This window comes from Arachis hypogaea, chromosome 13 (assembly GCF_003086295.3).
Source record: "Arachis hypogaea cultivar Tifrunner chromosome 13, arahy.Tifrunner.gnm2.J5K5, whole genome shotgun sequence".
In the NCBI taxonomy this organism is placed as follows: Eukaryota; Viridiplantae; Streptophyta; class Magnoliopsida; order Fabales; family Fabaceae; genus Arachis; species Arachis hypogaea.
Window position 1 is genome coordinate 28,176,782 of NC_092048.1, and position 22,891 is coordinate 28,199,672.

Sequence of the window (22,891 nt, forward strand, 5' to 3'; positions counted from 1 at the left end):
TATAATATATATATATATATATATATATATATATATATATATATATATGGATGTATCCTTTATGAGTTTTTTGTAAGTTGTATGGTATCTATGGATGTATGTTATCGGATGAAAGCATTTTTGGGAGCGGTATTGCGGTTTAAAGTTTTAAACAGGCTCATATTTTAGTATTAAATAATATAAAAGTCGTCGTAATGCCCGAACTATCAGAGTCGCGCAGCCGGAAGTGTGAGCTTTGGTAGTTAGGGTGTTACATGCTCGGTATCTCCATCCTCAGTGTCCTTATCCTCTCCCGACTCCTTGCCTTTATGTCTCATCCTCAAAAAGAATGAATAAAGTATAATTAGGAATCATATGGCAAGTAGCACGAAAAGGTAAAGGAGAGAGTAAATAAGCATTTAATTGAAAAATTTTACATAGTAGTGTGGTATGATTGAGAGATAAGCCATGTGTGTATTCCAAGTGTGCACGCGGTTAGAATACACACAACGGCCAGTTAAAATGGCATCCACACAATCAAAATTTAAGCATGAGTTCCTGAGGTTATTCACACTAAAAATAGGTTTGAATTTTCACACTAAAAATAGGATTGACGTTGCAAGTATATTCCAAACCCAACAATTGAACATTAATCAAATGTTAAATTCAATTCAAAACAAATGAACCGAGAGTCTTTCAACCTCGGGTCGTTCTCCCTACGATGCAATTGGAAGTGTTGCTCTTTCGGTTGTAGAGGCAAAAGGGTGGTTTCCAAATCAAAGAACGAAAGATTAAAAGAACTAAGAAATCAAAGAACTAAAGAATGAGCAAAATTGTAATTAATGCAAGTAAAGAGAAGATGAGATCAAAACTAGTGAAAATGCTAAAAATGCGACGAAAGCCTTTACTTGGGAATGAGAGTCTAAGAATCCTATCATTACCATAACCACAACTATGGTAATTATGATGAGTCAATCCCGCCTAGTCAACCCCTAACATCGAGGAGTAAGTCAAGCAAGCATAATTGACCTTAATCCATAAATCCTAGCTAACTTACCAAACTAGTCGATAAAAGGCTAGCTTTAATGGAAACAAGAGTCAACTAACTCTCTAAGAATTATCACTAAATGTCGGACATTATGACTCTAGTAGGAACTCAAATCCCAAGTCAAGGTGGGAAAATCTACTCAAAACTTAAGATTGGCATTTTCACAAACACCTTGTGTGCATAAAAGTAAACATGGAAAATTGTAAAGTAAAATAGAAAACTATAACCAACTATCAACAAAACCAAGCATAAACAAACAATCAAACATAAAGGAAGCATGAAACATAAAATTCATTGATCAAAACTTCAAGAAACACAAAATTACAAATATGAACAAAGTAACTTGAACCAAAGAGAATGAAAATAAAGACAATGTAATTAAAGGGGAAATTGAAAGTACTTACAATTAAGGAAGCAAAATCAAAGATCAAAGCTTGCTATAAAATGCTACAATGGAAATTGATAAACCCTAGGAGAGCTCTCTACTCTACTCCTACTCCTACTCCTAATTATGCTTTCTACCTAATCAAAACTAAAACTACAACCTAATGCCTTCATATGTGTTGCATTCCCCTTCATATAGCATCCAAAATCAGCATCCAAGCCTTCCAAAATGGCCCAAGAGGCCTTAGAATTCGAGAAACATGTGCTTCATTAATGAAATCACGTGCAGGGACCTGTGCGGACGCACAGATGTGTGCGTCCGCACACTTGGCTGAATATTGACCTGTGCGTACGCATATGTGCTTGTGCGCACGCACACATGAAAATTCTTTCTTTTGCGCATGCACGCTTACTTGTGCGCACACACACTTCGCTGTGCGTGCTTTTCCTTGTTTTCTTCATGTTTTCTCTTTTGTACATGCTTTCTTCCACTTTTGGCTACCCATTCTTGCCTCCAAGGCCTGAAATCACTCAACGTACATGTCATGGCATCAAATGGAATAAAAGTAGAATTAAATTTCCCATTTCAAGCACAAAATTGTATGTTTTCACATTTAGGATCAAATTGGGGACAAAACACAAAAGTATGCTATTTTGGTGCTTAAGTGTGAGTTCATGTGCTAGAATCCATCCAAATTGAGTCAAAATATATCATCAAATATGGACTCATCAATTCCCCTACACTTAAACGATAGCATGTTCTCATGCTAAACCAACAAGGAAAACAATCAAGAGGGGTAATCAACTTATTAAATGCAACTACCTATATGCATGCAAGTATGTATACTATCCATACGTACCCATATATCTATCTATAGTATCTATATGAAATTGGTGAAAACAAACAATCAAATTCCCAAGCAAGTATAGACAAGTAGGGCTAAGCAGGGAAGTAATCCAATGCATCCAAAAATCTAAAGAATTGATTCAATTCATCAAAATGAAGCAACTTACAAGAATTCATAATAAGAGATATGGAAACATAGAATTAAGTAATTGAACCCTCACTAGGTGTGTATACACTCTAATCACTCGGTGTCTAGGGTCAATTCACTCAAGTCTTCTCTAATCATGCTTTCTAGGAATTTCTTTTCATCTAACAATCGACAAGTAATTGATGCATGAATGCAATTATCATGAGGGCTTAATAGGGTTGTACTGGGTTAGGGTTAAGGTGGGATAGATATGGCTAAGTGGACTAAATTGATTGAATCCTTGATTAGTTTAAGTATCCAACTCAACCTATATCAACCAAATAAAAAAAAATGCAATCCTAACCTTCCATAATTTCTTTTTCACAACATTCATGTATGCTTTATCATCCACATCACATATGCATTTTTTATTCATTTTCCTTCACTTAGGGGTAACTTTCATCCCCTTTTTCATGATGATGTTTTTTTTTTTGAAAGTAAAATGCATATGGTTTTAGTAGTTCATACATGAATGTTCCCCTTTTCCAAAATTTTCAATGAAATACCCAAAAATGCACAATTTCATTTACTACCAATATTTCCCAAAATTTCTCCACACTTGAATGATACATACTCCTCAACCTAAGCTAATCAAGGATACAATTCCAAGGTAAATTCATGGTTTTTCACTTAAGGTTGTAATGTGGTGATATTACAAACAATAGGGTCAATAAGGCTCAAAGGGGTTAACAATGGTAGTTGCAAAGGGTAGGCCATATGGGTGAAGTAAGCCTTTATCAAAGATGGCCTCAATCATGCTAAATGCAATTCAAAATATTAATCATTGGAAATAAAGAATCAAGCAAAACCGAGATTACAATCATAGAAGAGATATAACACTCAATGAACAAAATTAGTGGTTAAAAATGTGTAACCACTCATTAAAGCTCAAAAACTCACAAGGCATTTGTTCTTTACTCTTCTATGTTCCATAAAATTTCATTCAAGCAAGCTTGAAAACAATTTTATCAATCAATTCAATAGAACGCCCTAAAACAAAATTCTTGGAAAATTCTTGTTGTTTTTCACCAAAATTATTTCATATATGTATGTATGTTGTGACGGATCCAAATTTTTTTCAAAATTTTCTAGTTCCCAAAATTTCCTAGTTCTTCCCCTAATTTTCAATAAGCAAAAAAAATAACATGAACAATTAGGACAAAATTGAACTAGGTGCTATACTATTCATATCATCCAATCACAACTTTTATCTATAAAATATATACTAAGAAAAGATGCAAAATGCAATAACTATGGATGAACTAAGATGTATATATATATATACAAGAAGAAAGTGCAATGCAACAATAAAAAACACTCCAAATATCTACAAGAAACATAATAAAAAAGGAAACAAAAACAAAGTGCAAAGTGTTCGGAAAAGAAAGTTTACACCCCAAAATGGCGAATCCTCCCCCACACTTAAGCGTTGTACGGTCCTCCGTGCACAAACACAATCCGAGGAGAATGGCTCTGAAGTGCTCCACCTTTAGCTGGCGGATGCGGGGGCTTGGGTTGTGTGAAAATTGCCAAGTCCAATGTATGCTTGGCATTTCCATCCTCGGTTTCCTCCTCCTCTCCTGGCTTCTTGCCTTTATGTCTCATCCTCGAAAAGAATGAATAAAGTATAATTAGAACTCATATTCAAGTAGCACAAAAAGGTAAAGGAGAGAGAAATTAAGCATCTAATTGAGGAAGTTGCATAGTGGTGTGGTATGATAATAAAACTCGAGCCGTGTGTGTATTCTAATGATGCTCGCGGTTAGAATACACACAACGGCCAGTTAAAACGACATCCACGCAATGAAAAAGTAAGCATGAGTTCCTCAACTAAATGGCCTAAGATGCAAGCAATGAATGAGCATCAATTAAGCACATGCAAACTTAGGCAACTACAACAAAAGTGAATTGAATGTAAGAATTATGGGATATTGAAGTTGTGCAAGTAAAAGTACAAAATTGATATAAAATAGCACAACAAACAATAACCAATGCAATGATGAAGAGAAATTACCTATTCATCCTTAAGAATAAGGCAATAATCACATGGAAAGGTGCTTGCTACAAAAAGTGACAAGTCTTGATAAGAATCAAGTCAAGTCAACTCAAACAAATGCAAAGCATTAACAAGGAGAAAATACATTGTGATGTGATTATATTGACTTAAAAGCCATGATGAACAAGCAATTCCATTCAATTCACTAAATTCAATATGTACTTGTTAAAATTTTCACCAAAGATGAAGTCAAATGTCACTTTTCATATCAATTTGGTGCTAGCAACTCAAAGCATTAAACAAGTACATTATTGAAATTTCAATCCAAAACAACATTATCATCGTTCAAAAGTACACAATTCTTAATTAGAATGCCAAACAAGGATATAGTCCAATACACATGGTCATGACAACATATGCATTAAACAAAAAGTTCATTTAGGCATTATGTCAAACACATGGGGTGCAGTGCACAAATACATCAAAGTCAAGCAAAAATTCAAACATCAACAACCCATAACTTAAAAATTGAACACTTGCAATGCAACAAGCAAGCAACCAGTTGAAGCAAAACTCAAGCTAGATTATCAAAACTAAATAAAGAAGATAAAAATTAAGCAAGTAAATAAACAAGACAAAGAAGAGTAAAACAAGAAAATTGAAAAGTTGAAGAAAAGAGAAGAAATGGATAGCTAACAGTGGAACTTGTGTTAGCCACTGCGAAGCTCACGGCGGCGGAGCTTCGCCGGAGAAGAGAAGAAAGAGAGAAGAAAAAGAAGAAAGAAAGAAGAGAGAAGAAGAAAGAAGAAGAAAAGAGAAGAGAGAGGGACGGTGGTGGTGGTGGCTCCGGCGGTGGTCGGACGACAACATGGTGGTCGCTAGAAGGATGGAGTGAGGTTGGTTAGGGAGGTAAAAGAAGAAAGAAGAAAAGAAGAAAAAGGGGTGAGGAGTGGCACAACAGGGCACCCTTCATCATTATTGCCCAGACCGTGACCCGTGCGTACGCACAAAGGTGTGTGCGTACGCACACCAGCAAAATCTGGGGGTGTTCCTATGCACAAGACGTGCGAGCACTGCTGGCAGAGAGGGTATCAAGATGTGTGTGTGCGCACACGTGTTCCTATGCACAAGACGTGCGAGCACTGCTGGCAAAGAGGGTATCAAGATGTGTGCGTGCGCACAAGTGTGTGCGCACGCACAGAACACTCTTTTTTTTTTAACAGGGAAAAATGACCATGTGTGCGTACGCACCAGATAATGTGCGCGCGCACATAATGAAAATGTTGGCGGGTGCGCGTGCATAGAGGGTTCGAGCACTGCGAACAGAGCATTCTACAATGTGTGTGCGTACGCACACTTCTGTGCGCCCGCACAGGTGGGGAAAAACAGGGGAAGTGTGCATACGCACGAGGCTGTGCGCCTGCACAGAACTCTATTTCTGCAACATTTTTAAAGCCTCTAAGGCACCAACCATGATATCAAACAAAGTTTTTCAAGCCCAAAATACATCATTCATCAAAAACACATGATCAAACATAAAATGCAACTAACTTAAACCTAGAATGCAATCAAATTATGCTAATCCAAGAGACAAAATTCAATAAACAAAGACTAAAAGAAAGAAAGGTTGGAAGGATGTTACCATGGTGGGGTGTCTCCCACCTAGCACTTTGGTTTTTAGTCCTCAAGTTGGACTTTTGGTTGGAGCTCACATCAAGGCGGCTTGTGCTTCCATCCATCCTTGAGTTTCTAACCATGCTTGCTCTTCAAAAATCCTCCGGGATCCCACACAAGGTACATCAAGCTCTCAAGCAACCTGAAGAATCAATTGGGATCCAAAATTGTTGGTTGTAAAGATGTATGTCTGGATCCCACACTTTGGTTTCTCTATCATCCTCTTGTTGACTTTCACTTGTGCCCTTGGATGAACAACCTCTCCAAGCACCTTTGAAGTACCCAATCGAACCTTGTGATCTTCCCAATTGGACCTTGCACCATTCATGCTTCGAATTTCCTTGGAACCCAACACCCAATCTTTCACCATGTAACACTCCAAGAAGCACCTTTAGTTGATAATCTGTTTTCAAGAGATCAAATTGATGCGGGCCAGATGAGCGGATAATTTATACGCTTTTTGGCATTGTTTTTAGTATGTTTTTAATATATTTTAGTTAGTTTTTATTATGTTTTTATTAGTTTTTAAATAAAATTCACTTTTCTGGACTTTACTATGAGTTTGTGTATTTTTCTGTGATTTTAGGTATTTTCTGGCTGAAATTGAAGGACCTGAGCGAAAATCTGATTCAGAGGCTGAAAAAGGACTGCAGATGCTGTTGGATTCTGACCTCCCTGCATTCAAAGTGGATTTTCTGGAGCTATAAAAGCCCAATTGGCGCGCTCTCAATTGCGTTGGAAAGTAAACTTCCTGGGCTTTCCAGCAATATATAATAGTCCATACTTTTCCCGAGATTTGATGGCCCAAACTGGCATTCCAAGTCAGCTCAAGAATTCTGGCGTTTAACTCCAAAACTGGCACAAAAGCTGGAGTTAAACGCCCAAACTGGCACAAAAGCTGGCGTTTAACTCCAAGAAAATTCTCTACACATGGAAGAGAGTATGAATGATTGGAAGAAGGCAATAGAAAAGCAGAGGTTCAGGAGGAACAAAGCATCTTCATACGCTTATCTGAAATTCCAACCGAAGAATTACATAAGTATCTCTATCTTTATTTTATGTTTTATTTACCTTTTAATTATCAATTCTCCATAACCATTTGAATCCGCCTGACTGAGATTTACAAGGTGACTATAGCTTGCTTCAAGTCGACAATCTCCGTGGGATCGACCCTTACTCACGTAAGGTTTATTACTTGGACGACCCAGTGCACTTGCTGGTTAGTTGTGCGGAGTTGTGATAAAGAGTTGAGATTACAATTGTGCGTACCATGATGATGGCGCCATTGATGATCACAATTTCGTGCACCAAGTTTTTGGCGCCGTTGTCGAGGATTGTTCGAGTTTGGACAACTGATGGTTCATCTTGTTGCTTAGATTAGGTACTTTTCAGAATTTTTAAGAATGAATTCTAGAGTTTCAAGGTGATGTTCTTAGCATCACAAAAGCTGATTGATTCTCATCAATTTAGCTGCTGAATGTAATGTCCTGCTGAAGCTTGGCCAAACATGTCTAATCTTTTTAGATTGAAGCTTTAGACTAACATTGCATGATTCCTGTAATTCTCATTAAAAGTTTTGATTCTCTTTATTTTCTTTTTCCATATAAGTTTCGAAAATCACAAAAAAAAAATTTATAAAACCATAAAAATCAAAAATATTTTATGTTTCTTGTTTGAGTCTAGTATCAATTTTTAGTCCTGCATGCATTGTTTGATTTGAGTTTCCTAAGATTAGTTGTATTTTGATTGTTTCTCATCATTAAAAATTCAAAAATATTTTCAAAATCGTGTCTTTTCAAGTCAATAATACAGAGAATTGAAGATTCAGAACATTCAGCAGAGGAATCAAACAGAAAAAGCTGGGCGTTCAAAACGCCCAGCGAAGAAGGAAAACTGGTGTTTAAACGCCAGCCAAGGTACCTGGCTGGGCGTTTAACGCCCAAAAAGGTAGAGTTTTGGGCGTTAAACGCCAGAATGGATGCCATTCTGGGCGTTTAACGCCAGGATGACACTAGAGGGAAGATTTTGTTTTTAATTTAGATTTTTTTCAAATCTTCATAATTTTTCAAAATTAAATCTTTTTCAAATCACATCTTTTCAATCATATCTCTTCAAAATCAATTTCTTTCTATTTTTTTATTTTCGAAAATCCATGTTATAATTAAAGATTTACTTCAAAATTTTCAAGTTGTTACTTGCCTATTAAGAAAGGATCAAATTTTAAATTTTAAGAATCATATCTTTTAATTTCTTGTTAGTCAAGTAATCAACTTTAATTTTAAAAACTTTATTTTTCTAAATTGATTTTCAATCATATCTTCTCAATCATATCTTCTCAATCACATCTTTTTCAAAATTAACTCTCAATCATATCTTTTTTATTTCTAATTTCAAAATCTTTTTCAAAAATCACTTAATTTCTTTCCCAATTTTAAATTTCGAAAATCATCAATCAAATTTTCAAAATTTCTTTTTAATTATTTCAAAATCTTTTACTTTAATTTTCGAAAATTCTTTCCCCTCTTCTCACATCCTTCTATTTAAAGGACTAACACCCTTCCTCAAGGTGCAATTCGAACTCTCTCCTTCTTTATATGTTCGAATTCTCTTCTATCTACCTCCTCCTTCTATTCTTCTTTTTCTCTGACACCTCAAAGAATCTCTATACTGTGACATAGAGGATTCCTTACTTTCTTGTTCTCTTCTCTTTCATATGAGCAGGAACAAAGATAAAGGCATACTTGTTCAAACTGATCCTGAACCTGAACCTGAAAGGACCTTGAAGAGAAAGCTAAGATAAGCTAAAGAACATCTCTCTTTAGAGGGCCTAATAGAGCTTTTCAAGGAAGAAGAAACCATGGCAGTCGAAAACAACAATGCCAACAATGCAAGGAAGGTACTTGGTGACTTTATTGCACCTACTCCCGACTTCTATGGGAGAAGCATCTCAATCCCTGCCATTGGAGCAAACAACTTTGAGCTTAAGCCTCAATTAGTTTCTCTAATGCAACAGAATTACAAGTTTCATGGACTTCCATTGGAAGATCCTCATCAGTTCTTAGCTGAATTCTTGCAAATCTGTGACACTGCCAAGACCAATGGGGTTGACCCTGAAGTCTACAGATTTATGCTTTTTCCTTTTGCTATAAGAGACAAAGCTAGGACATGGTTGGATTCACAACCTAAAGAAAGCCTGAACTCTTGGGAAAAGCTAGTCAATGCCTTCTTGGCAAAGTTCTTTCCACCTCAAAAATTGAGCAAGCTTAGAGTGGAAGTTCAAACCTTCAGACAGAAGAAAGGTGAATCCCTCTATGAAGCTTGGGAAAGATACAAGCAATTGATTAGAAGGTGCCCCTCTGACATGCTTTCTGAATGGAGCATCATAGAAATTTTCTATAATGGTCTGTCTGAACTATCCAAGATATCATTGGATAGCTCTGCTGGAGGATCACTTCATCTGAAGAAGACGCCTGCAGAAGCTCAAGAACTCATTGAAATGGTTGCAAATAACTAATTCATGTACACTTCTGAAAGGAATCCTGTGAATAATGGGATAGCTCAGAAGAAAGGAGCTCTTGAGATTGATACTCTGAATGCCATATTGGCTCAGAATAAAATATTGACCCAACAAGTCAATATGATTTCTCAGAATCTGTCTGAAATGCAAGCAGCAACAGACAGTACTAAGGAAGCTTCCTCTGAAAAAGAAGCTTATGATCCTGAGAACCCAGCAATGGAAGAGGTGAATTACATGGGAGAACCCTATGGAAACACCTATAATCCTTCATGGAGAAATCATCCAAATCTCTCATGGAAGGATCAGCAGAGACCTCAACAAGGTTTCAACAACAATAATGGTGGAAGAAATAGGTTTAGCAATAGCAAGCCTTTTCCATCATCTTCTCAGCAACAGACAGAGAATTCTAAGGAGAGCCACTCTGACTTAGCAACCATTGTCTCTGATCTAATCAAAACCACTCAAAGTTTCATGATTGAAACAAGGTCCTCCATTAGAAATTTGGAGGCACAAGTGGGTCAGCTGAGTAAGAAAATTACTGAACTCCCTCCTAGTACTCTCCCAAGTAATACAGAAGAGAATCCAAAGAGAGAGTGCAAGGCCATAAACACGTCTCACATGGCCGAACCTGGAGAGGAAGAAGAGGCAGTAATCTCCACTGAGGAAGACCTCAATGGACGTCCACTAACCTCCAAGGAGTTTCCTAATGAGGAACCATGGGAATCTGAGGCTCAGACTGAGACCATAGAGATTCCATTAAATTTACTTTTGCCATTCATGGGCTCTGATGAGTATTCTTCCTTTGAAGAGGATGAAGATGTTACTGAAGAGCAAGTTGCTAAGTACCTTGGAGTAATCATGAAGCTAAATGCCAGGTTGTTTGGTAATGAGACTTGGGAGGATGAACCTCCATTGCTCATCAAAGAACTGGATGACTTGACTAGGCAGAAATTACCTCTGAAGAGACAAGATCCTGGAAAGTTCTCAATACCTTGTACCGTAGGCACCATGACCTTTGAGAAGGCTCTGTATGACCTGGGATCAAGTATAAACCTTATGCCTCTCTCTGTAATAGAGAAGCTAGGGATCATTAAGGTACAAGCTGCAAGAATCTCACTGGAGATGGCAGACAATTCAAAGAAATAGGCTTATGGACTTGTAGAGGATGTCTTGGTAAAAGTTGAAGACCATTACATCCCTGCTGATTTCATAATTCTAGAGACTGGGAAGTGTATGGATGAATCCATCATCCTTGGCAGACCCTTCCTAGCCACAGCAAAAGCTGTGATTGATGTTGACAGAGGAGAATTGATCATTCAAGTGAATGAAGACTCCCTTGTGTTTAAAGCTCAAAGATATCCCTCTGTCACCATGGAGAGGAAGCATGAAGAGCTTCTCTCAATACAGAGTCAAACAGAGCCCCGACAGTCAAACTCTAAGTTTGGTGTTGGGAGGCCATAACCAAACTTTAAGTTTAGTGTTGAACCCCCACATTCAAACTCTAAGTTTGGAGTTGGGAGGTTCCAACATTGCTCTGAATATCTATAAAGCTCCATGAGAGCTATTGTCAAGCTATTGACATTAAAGAAGCGCTTGTTGGGAGGCAACCCAATTTTTACTTATCTATATTAAATTTCTATTTTCTTTTGTTATTTTATGTTTTTTATAGGTTGATGATCATATGAAGTCACAAAAAAAACAATTAAAAAATCAAAAACAGAAGGAAAAAAAGAATAAAAAACAGAACACCCTGAAGGAGAAACTTACTGGCGTTTAAACGCCAGAAATGGGCACCAGACTGGCGTTTAACGCCAGGAATAGGCAAGAAGCTGGCGTTAAACGCCATAAATGGGCAGCAGCCTGGCGTTTAACGCCAGGATTGGCAGCAAGGGGAGTTTTGCACGCCACATGGTGCAGGGATGAGAAATCCTTGACACCTCAGGATCTGTGGACCCCACAGGATCCCCACCTACCCCACCTCTCTCTCTCTTCTTCACCCATTCACCAATCACCTCAATACCTCTTCCCCAAAAACCCCTCACCTATCAAATCCCACCATTCTCTTCACCACTCACATCCATCCTTAATAAAACCCCACCTACCTCACCATTCAAATTCAAACCACTTTCCCACCCAAACCCACCCATAATGGCCGAACCATACCCCCCACTCCTATATAAACCCATCTTCACTCCTTCATTTTCACACAACCTAAACACCACTTCTCCCCCTTGGCCGAAACAAAGCCCCCTCCATCTCCTCTATTTCTTCTTCTTCTACTCTCTTCTTTCTTCTTTTGCTCGAGGACGAGCAACCTTATAAGTTTGGTGTGGTAATAGCTAAAGCTTTTTTTTTTCATAACCATTAATGGCACCAAAGAACGGAGAAACCTCTAGAAAGAGGAAAGAGAAGGCAAAAGCTTCCCCCTCCGAGTCATGGGAGATGGAGAGATTCCTCTCAAGGGTGCATCAAGACCACTTCTATGAAGTTGTGGCCAAGAAGAAGGTGATCCCCGAGGTCCCTTTTAAGCTCAAAAAGGGCGAATATCCGGAGATCCGACATGAGATCCGAAGAAGAGGTTGGGAAGTTCTCACTAACCCCATTCAACAAGTCGGAATCTTAATGGTTCAAGAGTTCTATGCCAATGCATGGATCACCAAGAACCATGATCAAAGTGTGAACCCGGATCCTAAGAATTGGCTTACAATGGTCCGAGGGAAATACTTAGACTTTAGTTCGGAAAATGTAAGGTTGGCATTCAATTTGCATATGATGCAAGGAGATGCACACCCATACATTAGAAGGGTCAACTTTGATCAAAGGTTGGACCAAGTCCTCATGGACATCTGTGAAGAGGGCGCTCAAAGGAAGAGTGATTCAAGAGGAAAGCCGGTTCAACTAAGAAGGCATGACCTCAAGCCCGTGGCTAGGGGATGGTTGGATTTCATCCAACGTTCAGTCATTCCTACTAGCAACCGGTCTGAAGTTACTATAGACCGGGCTATCATGATTCATAGCATCATGATTAGAGAAGAAGTAGAAGTTCATGAGGTTATATCCCAAGAACTCTACAAGGTGGCGGACAAGTCCTCCACTATGGCAAGGTTAGCCTTCCCTCATCTCATTTGTCACCTCTGCAATTCAGCTGGAATTGACATGGAAGAAGACATCTGGTATGCGAAATTGTTACTCTGAGGTTGTAAAATTTGTTGCTCGTTCTCTCCCTGGGAATGGCGCCAAAAATGGTGCACAATACCATAGTCCAAACATAACTTCACAACTTCGCACAACTAACCAGCAAGTGCACTGGGTCGTCCAAGTAATAAAACCTTACGTGAGTAAGGGTCGATCCCACGGAGATTGTTGGTATGAAGCAAGCTATGATCACCTTGTAAATCTCAGTCAGGCGGATATCAAATGGTTATGGAGTTTTCGAATAATAATAATAAATAAAATGAAAATAAAGATAGAAATACTTATGTAATTCATTGGTGAGAATTTCAGATAAGTGTATAGAGATGCTTTCGTTCTTCTGAACTTCTGCTTTCCTACTGTCTTCATCCAATCAGTCCTACTCCTTTCCATGGCAAACTTTATGTAAGGGCATCACAGTTGTCAATGGCTACATCTCATCCTCTCTGTGAAAATGGTCCGATGCGCTGTCACTGCATGGCTAATCATCTGGAGGCATCACCGTTGTCAATGGCTACATCCCATCCTCTCTGTGAAAATGGTCTGATGTGCTGTCACTGCATGGCTAATCATCTGGAGGTTCTCGATCATACTGGAATAGGATTTACTATCCTTTTGCGTCTGTCACTACGCCCAGCACTCGCGAGTTTGAAGTTCGTCATAGTCATTCAATCCCTGAATCCTACTCGGAATACTACAGACAAGATTTAGACTTTCTGGATTCTCATGAATGCCGCCATCAATCTAGCTTATACCACGAAGATTCTGATTAAGAGATCCAAGAGATACTCATTTAATCTAAGGTAGAACGGAAGTGGTTGTCAGGCACGCGTTCATAGGGAATGATGATGATTGTCACGTTCATCACATTTATGTTGAAGTGCGAATGAATATCTTAGAAGCGGAATAAGTTGAATTGAATAGAAAAACAGTAGTACTTTGCATTAATTCATGAGGAACAGCAGAGCTCCATACCTTAATCTATGGAGTGCAGAAACTCTACCGTTTGAAAATACTTAAGTGATAATGGTCTAGGCATGGCCGAATGTCCAGCCCCCATGAAAGTCTAAGATAGCATAAAACTGATCAAAGATGTAAATACAATAGTAAAAAGTCCTATTTATACTAAACTAGTTACTAGGGTTTACAGAAGTAAGTAATTGATGCATAAATCCACTTCCGGGGCCCACTTGGTGTGTGCCTGGGCTGAGCTTGAAGTTTACACGTGCAGAGGCTTCTTCTGGAGTTGAACGCCAAGTTGTAACGTGTTTTTGGCGTTCAACTCTGGTTCGTGACGTGTTTCTGGCGTTTAACTCCAGACTGCAGCGTAGAACTGGCGTTCAACGCCCATTTGCGTCGTCTAAACTTGGCCAAAGTATGGACTATTATATATTGCTGGAAATCCCTGGATGTCTACTTTCCAACGCAATTGGAAGCGCGCCATTTTAAGTTTTGTAGCTCCAGAAAATCCACTTTGAGTGCAGGGAGGTCAGAATCCAACAGCATCAGCAGTCCTTCTTCAACCTCTGATTCTGATTTTTGCTCAAGTCCCTCAATTTCAGCCAGAAAATACCTGAAATCACAGAAAAATACACAAACTCATAGTAAACTCCAGAAATGTGAATTTAACATAAAAACTAATAAAAACATTCCTAAAAGTAACTAGATTCTACTAAAAATATACTAAAAACAATGCCAAAAAGCGTATAAATTATCCGCTCATCACAACACCAAACTTAAATTGTTGCTTGTCCCCAAGCAACTGAAAATCAAATAGGATAAAAAGAAGAGAATATACTATAAATTCCAAACTATCAATGAAACATAGCTCCAATCAGATGAGCGGGACTTGTAGCTTTTTGCCTCTTGAATAGTTTTGGCATCTCACTTTATCCATTGAAGTTCAGAATGATTGGCATCTATAGGAACTCAGGGTTCAGATAGTGTTATTGATTCTCCTAGTTCAGTATGTTGATTCTTGAACACAGCTACTTTATGAGTCTTGGCCGTGGCCCTAAGCACTTTGTTTTCCAATATTACCACCGGATACATAAATGCCACAGACACATAATTGGGTAAACCTTTTCAGATTGTGACTCAGCTTTGCTAAAGTCCCCAATTAGAGGTGTTCAGGGTTCTTAAGCACACTCTGTTTTTTCTTTGGACCTTGACTTTAACCGCTCAGTCTCAAGTTTTCACTTGACACCTTCACGCCACAAGCACACGGTTAGGGACAGCTTGGTTTAGCCGCTTAGGCCAGGATTTTATTCCTTTAGGCCCTCCTATCCACTGATGCTCAAAGCCTTGGGATCCTTTTTCTTTACCCTTGCCTTTTGGTTTTAAGGGTTATTGGCTTTTTCTGCTTGCTTTTATTTTTCTTTCTTTTTTTCGCTATTTTTTTTTCTTTTTTTTTCTGCAAGCTTTGTTCTTTGCTGCTTTTTCTTGCTTCAAGAATCATTTTTATGATTTTTCAGATTATCAAATAACATGTCTCCTTGTCATCATTCTTTCAAGAGCCAACATATTTAACATTCATAAACAACAACTTCAAAAGACATATGCACTGTTCAAGCATTCATTCAGAAAACAAAAAGTATTGTCACCACATCAATATAATTAAACTAAGTTCAAGGATAAATTTGAAACTCATGTACTTCTTGTTCTTTTGATTTAAAAACATTTTTCCATTTAAGAGAGGTGATGGATTCATATTCACTACTTTAAGGCATAGACACTTAGACACTAATGATCATGTAATAAGGACACAAACATAGATAAACATTTAACATAAGAAAACGAAAAACAGAAAATTTAAGAACAAGGAATGAGTCCACCTTAGTGATGGTGGCGTTTCCTTCTTGAGGAACCAATGATATCCTTGAGCTCTTCTATGTCTCTTCCTTGTCTTTGTTGCTCCTCCCTCATTGCTTTTTGATCTTCTCTAATTTCATGGAGGATGATGGAGTGCTCTTGATGTTCCACCCTTAATTGTCCCATGTTGGAACTTAATTCTCCTAGGGAGGTGTTGATTTGCTCCCAAAAATTCTGCGGAGGAAAGTGCATCCCTTGAGGTATCTCAGGGATTTCTTGATGGTGAGCTTCCTCATGCATTTCGTGAGCTCCATGAGTGGGCTCTCTTGTTTGCTCCATCCTTTTCTTAGTGATGGGCTTTTCTTCCTCAATGGGAATGTCTCCTTCTATGGAAGCTCCAGCTGAGTAACATAGATGGCAAATAAGATGAGGAAAAGCTAGCCTTGCCAAGGGAGAGGGCTTTTCGGCTATTTTGTAGAGTTCAAGGGAGATGACTTCATGAACTTCTACTTCTTCTCCAATCATGATACTGTAGATCATGATGGCCCGGTCTATGGTAACTTCAGACCGGTTACTAGTGGGAATGATTGAGCGTTGGATGAACTCCAACCATCCTCTAGCCACAGGCTTAAGGTCCAGTCTTCTAAGTTGAACAGGTTTTCCTTTTGAGTCAATCTTCCATTGAGCTCCTTCCACACATATGTCCATGAGGATTTGGTCTAACCTTTGATCAAAGTTGACCCTTCTAGTGTAGGGGCGTGCATCTCCTTGCATCATAGGCAAGTTAAACACCAACCTCACATTTTCCGGACTAAAATCTAAGTAATTCCCCCGAACCATGGTAAGATAATTCTTTGGGTTCGGGTTCTTACTTTGATCATGGTTCCTAGTGATCCATGCATTAGCATAGAACTCTTGAACCATTAGGATGCCGACTTGTTGGATGGGGTTTGTTAGAACTTCCCAACCTCTTCTTTGGATTTCATGTCGGATCTCTGGATACTCATTTCTCTTGAGCTTGAAAGGGACCTCGGGGATCACCTTCTTCTTGGCCACAACATCATAGAAGTGGTCTTGATGATCTTTGGAGATGAATCTTTCCATCTCCCATGACTCGGAGGTGGAAGCTTTTGTCTTCCCTTTCCCTTTTCTAGAGGATTCTCCGGTCTTGGGTGCCATCAATGGTAATGGAAAAACAAAAAGCTTATGCTTTTACCACACCAAACTTAGAATATTGCTCGCCCTCGAGCAAGAGAAGAAAGAATAGATGAAGAAGAAGAAGAAAATATGGAGGAGAGGAGGGAGAGGTGTATTCGGCCAAGAAGGGGAAGAGAGGGTTGTGTTGTGTGAAAATGAGGAAGAATGGAGGGCTTTATATAGGGAGGGGAGGGGGTTTAGTTTCGGCCATATAGGGTGGGTTTGGGTGGGAAATTAATTTTGAATTTTGAAGGTAGGTGGAGTTTATGAGGTAGGTTTATGGGGAAGAGTGGGTGGATGTGAGTGGTGAAGTGGTGATAAGGAAGAGAGATTGAGGTGATTGGTGAAGAGTTTTGGGAAAGAGTGTTTATTGGGAAGAGAGGATGAACATTGAGAAGAGGAAAGAGAGTGAGTGGTGGTAGGTGGGGATCCTGTGGGGTCCACAGATGCTGAGTTGATCCTGTGGGGTCCACAGATCCTGAGGTGTCAAAGATTTGCATCCCTGCACCAATCAGGCATGTAAAATGCCTTTGCATGCAATTCTAGCATTTAAACGCCGAATTGATGCTTGTTCTGGGCGTTCAGCGCCCAGATGCAGCATATTTCTGGCGTTCAGCGCCAGCTCTTCCTCAGTGTGCATTTCTGGCGTCTGAACGCCAGGATGCTACTTGTTTCTGGCGTTCAACGCTAGATCCATGCTCTGTTCTGGCGTTGAATGCCAGTCATATGCTCCTTACTGGCGTTTAAACGCCAGTAAGATCCTCCTTTAGGGTGTGATTTTTCTTCTGCTGTTTTTTATTCTGTTTTTAATTTTTTGATTTATTTTGTGACTCCATATGATCATAAACCTAATAAAATATGAAATAACAATAAAAATAAATTAAAATTAGATAAATAAAAATTGGGTTGCCTCCCAACAAGCGCTTCTTTAATGTCAATAGCTTGACAGTGGGCTCTCATGGAGCCTCACAGATGTTCAGAGCATTGTTGAGACTTCCCAACACCAAACTTAGAGTTTGGATATGGGAGTTCAACACCAAACTTAGAGTTTGACTGTGGGGGCTCTGGTTGACTCTATTTGAGAGAAGCTTACTGTGCCTCTTTTCCATGTTTACAGAAGGATGTCCTTGAGTTTTAAACTCAAGGGAGTCCTCATTCAATTGAAGGACTAGTTCACCTCTGTCAACATCAATCACAGCTCTTGCTGTGGCTAGGAATGATCTTCCAAGGATGATGGATTCATCCTCATCCTTCCCAGTATCTAGGATTATGAAATCAGCAGGGATGTAAAGGCCTTCAACCTTTACTAATATGTCCTCTACTTGTCCATAAGCCTGTTTTCTGGAATTGTCTGCCATCTCTAATGAGATTTTAGCAGCTTGTACCTCAAAGATTCCCAGTTTCTCCATTACAGAGAGTGGCATGAGGTTTATTCCTGACCCCAGGTCACATAGAGCCTTCTCAAAGGTCATGGTGCCTATGGTACAAGGTATTAGGAACTTTCCAGGATCCTGTTTCTTCTGAGGCAATCTCAGTTGATCCAATGCATTTAGTTCATTAGTGAACAGGGGAGGTTCATCTCCCCAAGTCTCATTACCAAATAAATTGGCATTCAGCTTCATGATTGCACCAAGGAACTTGGCAACTTGTTCTTCAGTGACATCCTCATTCTCTTCAGAAGAGGAATACTCATCAGAACTCATGAATGGCATAAGGAGGTTCAATGGAATCTTTATGATCTCTAGATGAGTCTCAGATTCCTTTGATTCCTCAGAGGGAAACTCCTTATTGATCATTGGACGTCCCAGGAGGTCTTCCTCCTTGGGATTCACGTCCTCCCGTTCTTCCTTGGATTCGGCCATGATGGTTATATCAATGGCCTTGCACTCTCCTTTTGGATTTTCTTCTGTATTACTTGGGAGAGTACTAGGAGGGATTTCAGTGATCCTTTTACTCAGCTAGCCCACTTGTGCTTCCAAATTTCTAATGGAGGACCTTGTTTCATTCATGAAACTCACAGTGGCCTTAGATAGATCAGAGACTAAGTTTGCTAAATTAGAGGTATTTTGTTCAGAGTTCTCTGTCTGTTGCTGAGTGGATGATGGAAAAGGCTTGCTATTGCTAAACCTGCTTCTTCCACCATTATTAAAGCCTTGTTGAGGCTTTTGTTGATCCTTCCATGAGAGATTTAGGTGATTTCTCCATGAGGGATTATAGGTGTTTCCATAGGGTTCACCCATGTAATTTACCTCTGCTATTGCAGGGTTTTCAGGATCATAGGCTTCTTCTTCAGAAGATGCCTCTTGAGTATTGTTGGATGCAGCTTGCATTCCATTCAGACTCTGAGAAATCATATTGACTTGCTGAGTTAATATTTTGTTCTGAGCCAATATGGCATTCAGAGTATCAAGTTCAAGAACTCCCTTCTTCTGAGGCGTCCCATTACTCACAGGATTCCTCTCAGAAGTGTACATGAACTGGTTGTTAGCAACCATGTCAATGATTTCTTGAGCTTCTGCATGCATTTTCTTTAGGTGAATGGATCCACCTGCAGAAGTATCCAATGACATCTTAGCTAATTCAGACAGACCATCATAGAATATATCTAAGATGGTCCATTCTGAAAGCATGTCAGAAGGACACTTTTTGGTCAGTTGCTTGTATCTCTCCCAAGCTTCATAGAGGGATTCACCTTCTTTCTGTCTGAAGGTTTGAACATCCACTCTAAGCTTGCTAGCTTTTGAGGAGGAAAGAACTTGGCTAAGAAAGCCGTGACCAGCTTATCCCAAGAGTTCAGGCTATCTTTGGGTTGAGAGTCCAACCACACTCTAGCTCTGTCTCTTACAGCAAAAAGGAAAAGCATGAGACTGTAGACTTCAGGATCTACTCCATTGGTCTTAACAGTATCACAGATCTGCAAGAATTCAGTTAAGAACTGAAAGGGATCTTCAGATGGAAGTCCATGAAACTTGCAGTTTTGTTGCATCAGAGAAACTAATTGAGGTTTAAGCTCAAAATTGTTTGCTCCAATGGTAGGGATGGAGATGCTTCTTCCATGTAAATTGGAATTAGGTGCAGTAAAGTCACCAAGCATCCTCCTTGCATTATTATTATTTTTGGCTGCCATCTCCTCTTCCTGTTCAAAAATTTCTGTAAGGTTATCTCTGGATTGTTGTATTTTAGCTTTTCTTAGTTTTCTCTTCAGAGTCCTTTCAGGTTCAGGGTCTGCTTCAACAAGAATGTTCTTGTCCTTGCTCCTGCTCATATGAAAAAGAGGGAACAGAAAAATAATAATAATAATAGGGATCCTTTTTACCCAGGTATAGAGGTTCCCTTGTTGTTAGTAGAAGAAGAAAGAAGAATGTAATGTAAAGAAGGGAAGAAGAGAAAATTCGAACACAGATGGAAGAGGGGGTTCGAATTTGGGTGAGATGAAGTGTTAGTAGATGAATAAATAAATAGAAGGAGATGAGAGAAAAAGAGGATTTTCGAAAATAAAATTTTGAAAAGGGGTTAGTGATTTTCGAAAATTAGGAATGAAATCAAATTAAAATTAAAAATTGAAACAATTAGTTAATTAAAAAGAATTTTTGAAAAAGAGAGAAGGGATTTTCAAAAATTAGAGAGGGAAAAGTAGTTAGGTGGTTTTGAAAAAGATAAGAAACAAACAAAAATCAATATAGTTAGTTGAGAAAAGATTTGAAATTCAATTTTGAAAAGATAAGAAGATAAGAAGTTAGAAAAGATATTTTAAAAAAAGATAAGATAAAAGGATATTTTTGAAAAGATATGATTGAAATTAGTTTTGAAAAAGATTTGATTTTTAAAATCACAATTAATGACTTGACTCACAAGTAATCACAAGATATGATTCTAGAACTTAAAGTTTGAATCTTTCTTAACAAGCAAGTAACCAACTTGAAATTTTTGAATCAAAACATTAATTGTTGATGATATTTTCGAAAATTATGAAATAAAATTAAGAAAAAGATTTTTGAAAAACATTTTTAAAATTTTCAAAAATAGATAAGAAAAATGAAAAAGATTTTATTTTTGAAAAAGATTATGGAAAAGATAAGATTTTTAAATTGAAAATTTGATTTTACTCATAAGAAACAACTGAATTTTAAAAATTTTTGAAAAAGTCAATCCAAATTTTTGAAATTTATGAGAGAAAAAAGGAAAGATATTTTTTTTATTTTTGAATTTTTAATGATGAGAGAGAAAAACATGAAAAAGACTCAATGCATGAAAATTTTAGATCAAAACATGTGATGCATGCAAGAATGCTATGAATGTCAAGATGAACACCAAGAACACTTTGAAGATCATGATGAACATCAAGAACATATTTTTGAAAATTTTTATATGCAAAGAAAACATGCAAGACACCAAACTTAGAAATCTTTCATGTTCAGACACTATGAATGCAAAAATGCACATGAAAAACAAGAAAAGGCACAAAACAAGAAAACATCAAGATCAAACAAGAAGATTTACCAAGAACAACTTGAAGATCATGAAGAACACTATGAATGCATGAATTTTCGAAAAATGCAAGATGAACATGCAATTGACACCAAACTTAAAATCTGACTCAAGACTCAAACAAGAAACACAAAATATTTTTGATTTTATGATTTTATTAATTTTTTTTTTGGAATTTTCGAAAATTATATGAAAAAGAAAAAAATAAGGATTTCAAAATTTTTAATATGAATTCTAGGAATCTTCAATGTTAGTCTAAAGCTCCGGTCCAGGAATTAGACATGGCTCACTTGCCAGCGAAGCTTTCAGTGAAAGCTTCGGTCCAAGACACTAGACATGGCCAATGGCCAGCCAAGCATCAGCAATACAAGCAATTCCCTAACATGTGGAGGCCTCAATCCAAAAGAATTTAGACATGGCTCTACAGCCAGCCAGGCTTCAACATGCTTCATGAAACTCTAGAATTCATTCTTAAAAATTCTGAAGAACATAAAAAATAATAAAAAAAAATTTTCGAAAATAAAGGTAAAATTTTTGAAAGATTTTTGAAAACTTTTTGAAAACAAAATAAGAAGAAAATTACCTAATCTGAGCAACAGGATGAACCGTCAGTTGTCCAAACTCGAACAATCTCCGGCAACGGCGCCAAAAACTTGGTATGCGAAATTGTTACTCTGAGGTTGTAAAATTTGTTGCTCGTTCTCTCCCTGGGAATGGCGCCAAAAATGGTGCACAATACCATGGTCCAAACATAACTTCACAACTTCGCACAACTAACCAGCAAGTGCACTGGGTTGTCCAAGTAATAAAACCTTACGTGAGTAAGGGTCGATCCCACGGAGATTGTTGGTATGAAGCAAGCTATGGTCACCTTGTAAATCTCAGTCAGGTGGATATCAAATGGTTATGGAGTTTTCGAATAATAATAATAAATAAAATGAAAATAAAGATAGAAATACTTATGTAATTCATTGGTGAGAATTTCAGATAAGTGTATAGAGATGCTTTCGTTCTTCTGAACTTCTGCTTTCCTGCTGTCTTCATCCAATCAGTCCTACTCCTTTCCATGGCAAACTTTACGTAAGGGCATCACCGTTGTCAATGGCTACATCTCATCCTCTCTGTGAAAATGGTTCGATGCGCTGTCACTGCATGGCTAATCATCTGGAGGCATCACCGTTGTCAATGGCTACATCCCATCCTCTCTGTGAAAATGGTCCGATGTGCTGCCACTGCATGGCTAATCATCTGGAGGTTCTCGATCATACTGGAATAGGATTTACTATCCTTTTGCGTCTGTCACTACGCCCAGCACTCGCGAGTTTGAAGTTCGTCACAGTCATTTAATCCCTGAATTCTACTCGGAATACCACAGACAAGATTTAGACTTTCTGGATTCTCATGAATGCCGCCATCAATCTAGCTTATACCACGAAGATTCTGATTAAGAGATCCAAGAGATACTCATTCAATCTAAAGTTGAACGGAAGTGGTTGTCAGGCACGCGTTCATAGGGAATGATGATGATTGTCACGTTCATCACATTCATGTTGAAGTGCGAATGAATATCT

The 22,891-nt window shown here is 38.3% G+C and overlaps 1 non-coding gene across 1 annotated transcript; it reads left to right on the forward strand.

Moving 5' to 3' along the window:
* Positions 1-19,456: 19,456 nt before the first annotated feature.
* On the forward strand, positions 19,457-19,564 carry LOC112738747 (small nucleolar RNA R71). Its single transcript, XR_003169690.1, has one exon. It is a non-coding gene; the product is annotated as a small nucleolar RNA R71 (small nucleolar RNA).
* The last annotated feature ends 3,327 nt before the right edge of the window (positions 19,565-22,891 follow it).